The sequence below is a fragment of the Phocoena sinus genome, chromosome 15, assembly GCF_008692025.1.
Source record: "Phocoena sinus isolate mPhoSin1 chromosome 15, mPhoSin1.pri, whole genome shotgun sequence".
NCBI lineage: Eukaryota > Metazoa > Chordata > Mammalia > Artiodactyla > Phocoenidae > Phocoena > Phocoena sinus.
This window is the reverse complement of record NC_045777.1, coordinates 39,749-48,039: the sequence shown is the minus strand read 5'-3', so window position 1 is coordinate 48,039 and position 8,291 is coordinate 39,749.

Below are 8,291 nucleotides of genomic sequence, written 5' to 3'. Positions count from 1 at the left end.
TCCAGTGCAACCAAAAAAAAAAAAAAAAAAGAAAAAGAAATCAACCTTACCAATTGTTTCTTTCATGAATACTGTCTTTGATGTTGTATGTAAAACATCATCGCCAAGCCAAAAGTCACCCAGGTTTTCTTCTATATCATCTTCTAGAACTTTTATGTGATAATTGTGAGGTTTGTGTCTAGATCCTTTTTTGTGTATCTGTATGTCCAGTTGTTCTAGCATCATTTGTTGAAAACGCTATCCTTTCTCCACTGAATTGATTTGCTCCTTTGTCAAAGAACAGTTGACTATACTTGTGCAGGTCTTTTTACGGGCCCTCTATTCTGTTCTGTTGATCTGTTTGTCTGTTCTTTTATCAATACCACACTGTCTTCATTACTGCAACTTTAAATTGTCTTGAAGTCGAGTACTGTCAGTCTCCAATTTTATTCTTCTCCTTCAATATTGTGTCAGATATTCTTTTTTTTTTTGCCTTTCCACATAAACTTTAAATCAGTTTGTTGATATCCACAAAATAGTTTGCTGGGATTTTGACTGGATTGCATTGAATCTACAGATCAATGTGGGATGAACTGACATTTTAACAACATTGGGTCTTCCTATCTGTGAACGTGGAATAGCTATTCATTTATTTAGGTTTTCCTCGATTTCTTTAATCAGAGTATTGTAGTTTTCCTCTTATCCATCTTGTACTTTTTTGGGTTAGATTTATACCTAAGGTTTTTTTTGTTGTTGTTGTTTGTTTGTTTTGGTGCTAATGTAAATGTGTTTTTTATTTCAAATTCCAGTTGTCCATTGCTGGTAAGTAGGAACGCGATAGATTTTTGTATACTAACATTGTATGCTGAAACCTTGCTATAATCATTTATTAGTTCAGGAGGTTTTTGTTTGTTTATTTTAATAGATTTTGGGGGTATATTCTATGTAGACAATCTTGTCATCTGTGAACAAAGACAGTTATTTCTTCCTTCCAAATCTGCACACCTTTTCTCTCCTTTTCATGTCTTATTGGATTAGCTAGAGCTTCTAGTACAATGTTGAAGAGAAGTGGTGAGAACATTCTTGCCTTGTTCCCAATGTTTTGGGAAAGTATCTATTTTCTCATCCAGTATGATGTTTGTTGTGGGTTTTCTGTAGATGTTCTTTACTAAGCTGAGAAAGTTCCCCTCTAATTCTAGTTTGCTGAGAGTCTTTATAATGAATGGGTATTAGATTTTGTCAGATGCTTTTTCTGCATCTGACAAAATCCAATTTCATATCCAAAATTGATATGATCATAAGATTTTTCTTCTTTAGCCTGTTGATGTGATGGATTACTTTGAAATGTTAAATGTATCCCTGGAGTAAACTGCACTTGGTCGTGGTGTGTAATTCATTCTATATATTATTGGATTCAATTTGTACGTATTGGATTTTTGTGTCTATGCTCATGAGAGATATTGGTTTGTATTGGGTTGGCCAAAAAGTGCCTTCAGTTTTTAAGTAAAAATAAAAGACAAATTTTTCATTTTCACAAAGACCTTTATTGAATAATGTATTCGCTCTTTCGTTCCACTACCTTCTGCCATTTTCCAGGCAACTTCATCGTTCCATCTTCCCAAAACTTTTTGTCTTTTTGAGCAAAGAACTGTTCCAGGTGCTTTTTACAGTCTTCCAGGGAATTGAAAATTTTTCCATTAAGAGATTTTGTAAAGACCTAAATAAATGGAAATCCAAAGGTGCGATATCTGGGGAATATGGCAGATGAATCAGAACTTCCCAGCCAAGCTGTAACAGTTTTGCCTGGTCATCAAAGAAACATGCGGTCTTGCATTATCTTGATGGAATATTATGCATTTTCTGTTGACTAATTGTGGACGCTTTTCGCTTTCTGTTGAGTGCTGCTTTCACTTGGCCTAATTGGGAGCAATACTTGTCGGAATTAATCGTTTGGTGTTCTGGAAGGAGCTCAGAATAGAGGACTCCCTTCTAATCCTACCATATAAACAACATCACATTCTTTGGATGAAGACCAGCCTTTGGTGTGGTTGGTGGTGGTTCATTTTGCTTGCCCCACGGTTTCTTCTGTTCCACATTACTGTACAGTATCCACTTTTCATCGCCCGTCACAATTTGTTCTAAAATGGAACGTTTTTGTTGCGTTTAAGTAGAGAATTGCGTGTGGAAATACGGTCAAGAAGGTTTTTTTTCACTTAACTTATGTGGAACCCAAACATCAAAGCGATGAACATAACCAAGCTGGTGCGAATGATTTTCAATGCTTGGCTTGGATGTTTTGAGTATGTCAGCTATCTCCCGAGTGGTATAACATTGATTGTTCTCAATCAATGTCTCGATTTGATCCCTGTCCACTTCAACTGCTCTACCTGACTGTGGAGCATCGTCCAGTGAGAAATCTCCAGCACGAAACTTCGCAAAGCACTTTTGACATAGTCAATTAGGCACAGCACCTTCTCCATACACTGCACAAATCTGTTTTTGCGTTTCGTTGCATTTTTACCTTTCTCGAAATAATAAAGCATAATATGCTGAAAATGTTGCTTTTTTCCCTTCCATCTTCAATATTAAAATGGTTACACAAAAATTCACCAATTTTGATAAGTCTTGTTTTAAATGCGCGCTGATATGACAGCTGTCACAGACAATCTAACAAAATTGCTTCGAATGAAGTTAAAGACAGCTAAGTGCTACTAGAGCCTCTTACAGAAAAAAACAAATGACACTTTTGGTCAACCTAATACTTTCCCTTTCTTGTAATGTCTCTAGTTTTGGTATTAGGGAAATTCTGGTCTCGTAGAATGAGTTAGGAAGTGTTCCCTAGCTTCTGTTTTGTGGAAGAGATCAGATAACTGGTATAATTTCTTCCTTAAGTATTTGGTAGAATTCACCAGTAAACCCATCTGTGCCTGGTGCTTTCTGTTTTGGAAGGTCATTAATTATTGATTTCTTTAATAGATTGTAGGACTATTCACATGATCTATATATCCTTGTATGAGTTCGGTAAATCGCGTCTTAAAAGGAACTGGTTCATTTTTTAGATTATCATATTTGTGAGCTAGAGTTGTTCACAATATTCTTTTTTTAAAAATATTAATTATTTATTTGGCTGCACTGGGTCATCATTGCTGTGTGCAGGCTTTCTCTAGTTGTGGCGAGCGCGGGCTACTCTTCACTGTGGTGTGCGGGCTTCTCATTGCAGCGGTTTCTCTCGTTGCGGAGCAAGGGCTCTTGGCGTGTGGGCTTCAGTAGGTGCAGCGCATGGGTTCAGTAGTTGTGGCGCACAGGCTTAGTTGCTCCGCAGCATGTGGGATCTTCATGGACCAGGGCTGGAACCCGTGTCCCCTGCACTGGCAGGTGGATTCTTAACCACTGCGCCACCAGGGAAGTCCCCACAATATTTTTATTTGCTTTTAATATTCATGGGATCCATAGTGATGGCCCTTATTTCATTTCTGATAATTAATAATTTGTATCTTCTATTTTTCTTGGTTAGCCTGGCTAGAGGTTTATCAATTTTATCAGTCTTTTCAGAGAACCACCTGCTGGTTTCACTAATTTCCCCTATTGATTTCTTGTTTTCTGTTTCATTGATTTCTGCTCAAATTTTTATTATTTCTTTTCTTCTGCTCACTTTGGATGTAATTTGCTCTTTGCTGTGTCAGTCCCAGCTTGTTGATGGTGATGCTCTCAGCTAGGAATGCCTGAGGCACTTTCTGGGCCTGTATTACTTGTAGTGAGCCCCGGAGACATCCCCCCCCAACCCTGCTACTGGGGCAGTGCTGTGGCTGGACTGGCTCTTGTGGTTCTTATTATGATCACTGGATGCACTTTAGCAAAAACCGTGAGGGAACTCTGAGGAACAGGATTTATTACTCACAGGTGCTGGAGGGTACATGGCACAGCTCAGGGCCACACAGCAAGGTCAGAGGGGGAGAAAGAGAGCCTGGGGCTTTGCCTTTATTAGGGTCTGAGGGTGGGGTGTCTAGGATCATGGGGTCACTCATTACTGGCAAGCCTGGAGCATAAGGGCAGGAATTAGGGTGTAGGCAGGGTCATTCAGGTGCTCAGTTTTCTAGGTCTCCCAGGGTTTTCTGAAATGGGAACTCCATGCAAGGCGGGAGGGGAATTCCCTACCTGATTGTTTTGCTGGTAGTCGTGTCGTACAGCTGGTGATATGTTTATTCACGAGCCATGTCATCTGACATGGATGCCTCGGTAATCAAAGCTTCATGCCAGGCACTTACACTACACTCTTCTCCCCTTTGGTTTTGTTTTTTAATTTACTTATTTTTGGCTGCGTTGGGTCTTCGTCACTGCACGTGGGCTTTCTCTAGTTGTGGCGAGTGGGGGCTACTCTTCCTTGCGGTGCGCAGGCTTCTACTTGTGGTGGCTTCTCTTGTTGCAGAGCATGGGCTCTAGGCGTGTGGGCTTCAGTGGCTGCAGCATGTGGGCTCAGTAGTTGTGGCGCACGGGCTTAGCTGCTCCGTGGCATGTGGGATCTTCCCAGAGCAGGGATCAAACCTGTGTCCCCTGCATTGGCGGGCGGATTCTTATCCACTGCACCACTGGGGAAGCCCCTCCCCTTTGTCTTTGAAAGCTAGAATTCTAGGGTGGCAGGGTTTTGTTCTTCCTTTTGGTATTTTAAATATGTTACTTCACTGTCTTCTTGCTTGTATTGTTTCCATCGGGAGATCTGCTGTCAGCCTTATTTTTATTCCTTTGTACATAATGTGTCTTTTTTTCTCTGGGTGTTTAAAAGTTTTTTCTCTTTATCACTGGTTGAGCAAGTCAATTGTGTTACACCTTGGTGTAGTTTCCTTCATGTTTCTGAGCTGGAGGTACACTGAGGTTTGTAGTTTTCATCAAATTTGGAAAATTTTCAGCCTTTGTTTTTTCAAATAATTTTTTCCCTCCCAACCTGTCTTTCCTTCTTTCTGGGACACTAATTACATGTATATTAGGTCACTTGAGGTTGTCCCACAGTTGTCACTGAGGCTGTTAACTTTTTATTCTTCTTTCTCTCCATGTCTTATTTGGGACAGTTCCTATTGCTACCTCTTCGAACCTTCCTGCAGCAATGTCCAATCTGCTGCTAATAATATCTGCATAGTTTTCAACTCAGACATTGTAATTTTCATTTCTAGAAGTTATATTTGAGTCTTTTTTTGTAACCTCTATGTCTCTACCTAACTGTTTTCAGTACTTGATATTCATTACAGCACCTGTGTTAGTGTCTTTGTCTACTGATACTAAGATCCGTGTCAGCTCTGGGCCAGTTTCAATTGCTTGACTTTTCTCCTCATTATGAGTTGTATTTTCCCCCTTTGTGTACCTGACAATTTTAGATTGGGTGCCAGACACTGAATTTTACCTTGTTGAGGGTTGGATATTTTGTGTTCTTAAAAATATTCTTGGGCTTCCCTGGTGGCGCAGTGGTTGAGAGTCCGCCTGCCGATGCAGGGGACACGGGTTCGTGCCCCGGTCCGGGAGGATGCCACATGCCGCGGAGCGGCTGGGCCCGTGAGCCATTGCCGCTGAGCCTGCGCGTCCGGAGCCTGTGCTCCGCAACGGGAGAGGCCGCAACAGTGAGAGGCCCGCGTACCGCAAAAAAAAAAAAAAAAAAAAAAATTCTTGAGCTTTGTTTTGGGATACAGTTAGAAGCAAATAGTTTCATTCTTCCAAATCTTCCTTTGATTTGTTAGGTGGGGTCTGTGCGGTGACCAGTCTGGGGCTAATTATTCCTCACTACTGAGGCAAGAGCCTTCTCCATCCTCTAACCAATGTCCAGTGAACCAAGAGGTTTTCCAGTCTGGCTGGTGGGAACCCGCACTACTTCCTGCCTTGTTACGGTGTGGGGCGTTACCTCGAATCCTTCCGGCCGGTTCTTCGCCCAGACTTGGGGTGTTTACTGACATGCATGTGCTGATTAGTTCTCTGCTGAAACTTTGGTGCGGGGGGGTCTCCTGCAGATCCCCAAGTTCCTTCTCAATGTCGCTTTCTCCTCACCAGCTGTGGCCTCTAGCTGCCTTGGCTTCCCTGAATTCTCAGCTTTATCTCCTCGACTCAGGGAGGCCTTCTGGCTCTGCTTGGGTTCCCTTTCTCTGCACTGCAGCCTGGAGATTCTCACAGTGGTAAGATGGGGGCAATTGCAGGGCTCAGCCCATTGGTTCTTCGTCTCTCAGGAGTCACTGAGCTTTCTTGCACAATGTTTAGTGTCCCGAGAACTGTTGCATCACGGGTTTTGTCCATTTCTTTGTTGTTTCACGAACGGGGGCAAGTCCAACTCCCGTCACTGCATCTTGGTCAGAGCTTCAGAGTTTCTTAGTACAGAGTTTCAGTTTGGAATTATGAAAAAATTCTGGAGATCGACAGTGGTGATGGTTGCACAACGATTAGAATGTACTTGATGCCACTGAACTGTTCACTTAAAAATGGTTAAAATGGTAAATTTTATGTTATCTATATATTACCACACACACACACAAAACACCTTAAAAAAAAGGGCTACCTGAACAAAGGGAAGTCCTAGTACTGTTCTTTGAAGATGATGACACAACCCCGCATGTGGCTCCAGCCTCGGGTGTGCTCCTGCCTCAGGCCTATGCATGACCACCCCTGTGCCTGGGGACCCCTCCTCCAGATACATCAACCATGAGTGGCCCACAAATCACCCAACCCAAGCCTACATCTTTCAGTGAGCTTTCCCAATACCTGTTAGAGACACCCCACAGCTCCCCATGGTGTGACCCCCACTCCCCGGGACGAGGAATAATCCCAGCTCATCCAACTACAGTATGTCTGGTGGCCTTGGCAGGGCACTGACATCTCTTTTACAGACGGACAAATTCTGCATGGGCTGGATGCTGTCAGGAAGCAGGGGTGTCTAAATGAGTGACACCTGTGAGGGGCAGGGCAGAGGGAGGCTCAGCTGTGCTGAGGCAGGGGCAGGCCTCGCTGCTGTGGGCTGGGAGAGGGCACGCTGGTGGCACAGAGACCTGGTTTTGGCTTCTACCTGGACAGAGTTAAGATGTGGCCTTTGTCACAGTGCAGCTTTTCTGCCAGATGTCTGTGTCCAGCAGGACAACCTCGCCGTGAGCCCAGGCCCACTCCCATGGTCAGGGCTGCCCTTCTTCCTGGAGAGCATGCTAATATCTACTCCAAGGAAATAATCTCTGTAACGTGCTTAGCGTGATGCTCTACAAAGACCAGTACTGACGGCATGTTGTCTATTATTTATATTAGGAAGACCACTCCGCAGAGCAGAGGGAGGGGTGGTGAGATGCGAGGTTACAGCCTGGCCGCATAGAGAGGAGGGAAGCAAGGCCTAGGCAGGGTGGGGTGGATGGAGGGCATATCCCCTCACAGCAGGGAGAGGGTCAAGGATGGCTCCAGGGCCTCTGTAATTTGAAACAGTCACAGACCATCACAGGCAATCAGGTAGGAAGGGCTCTGAGAGCCGGTGTGACCGTCACTAGGTTGGCGGCAACCACAGGGCCACTGATTCGGGGCTGTGGACCACCAAGAGAAGCAAGCCTTCCCTGGAACATGGAAAGTGGTGAAAACCATGCCCCTAAGTGCAGCTCAAGTCCGGGGAGGAATGTGGGGGCAGGAGGGACCCAGGCAGCAGTGCTTGCACCTGTTAAGTATAAGGGCTCCCTTATAGGACTGTGTCTAAAGAAAGGGTCCTGCTGCTCAAGACTCAGCTGGAAAACCTATATGAGTTTCGGGCAGATTTCACAAAGTTTACTGGGTAGGCCGGGCAGGTGGCCCACAAGGGATGTGTGGCATCGGGGCAGAAGGCCCCCCCGCGTCGGTGGGTGGCCGGGGAAGTAACACCGAGGATCTGCCAGTGGGCCGGGATGCAGGGGCAGGCCGCTTCTGAGACGCAGAATGACAGGAAGGGCTGATCAGGATGCGGCGTGGGAGGCGGCGGTGAAGCCAGTGAGGGTGGGTGTGCAAGTCGGGGCTGTGTGGACCCCTCGCAGGGGTGGGCATGCTAGAGGCTCCTGCCCACTTCAGCTCTCCCTGGCCTGCAGCCATTGGACCCTCTCTTGGCACAGCTGGATCCTTCCGGTCCTGCAGATCTTCGCTGGAATGTCCCTTCCGTGTCATCCAAGCCACAGTAGCCACCGCCGCCGCCAGTTGCTGTCCATCCCCTGTGTTTTCATTTCTTCCTCACCGGTCGGTCCCCTCCTGGAAGGTCACTTCCAAGGAGTGAGCCCTGCCTGTCGTGGTCACAGCTGAGTCCTGGCTCGCGGTGGGGCGCGTTAGAGTTAACGGTCACCTGCGGC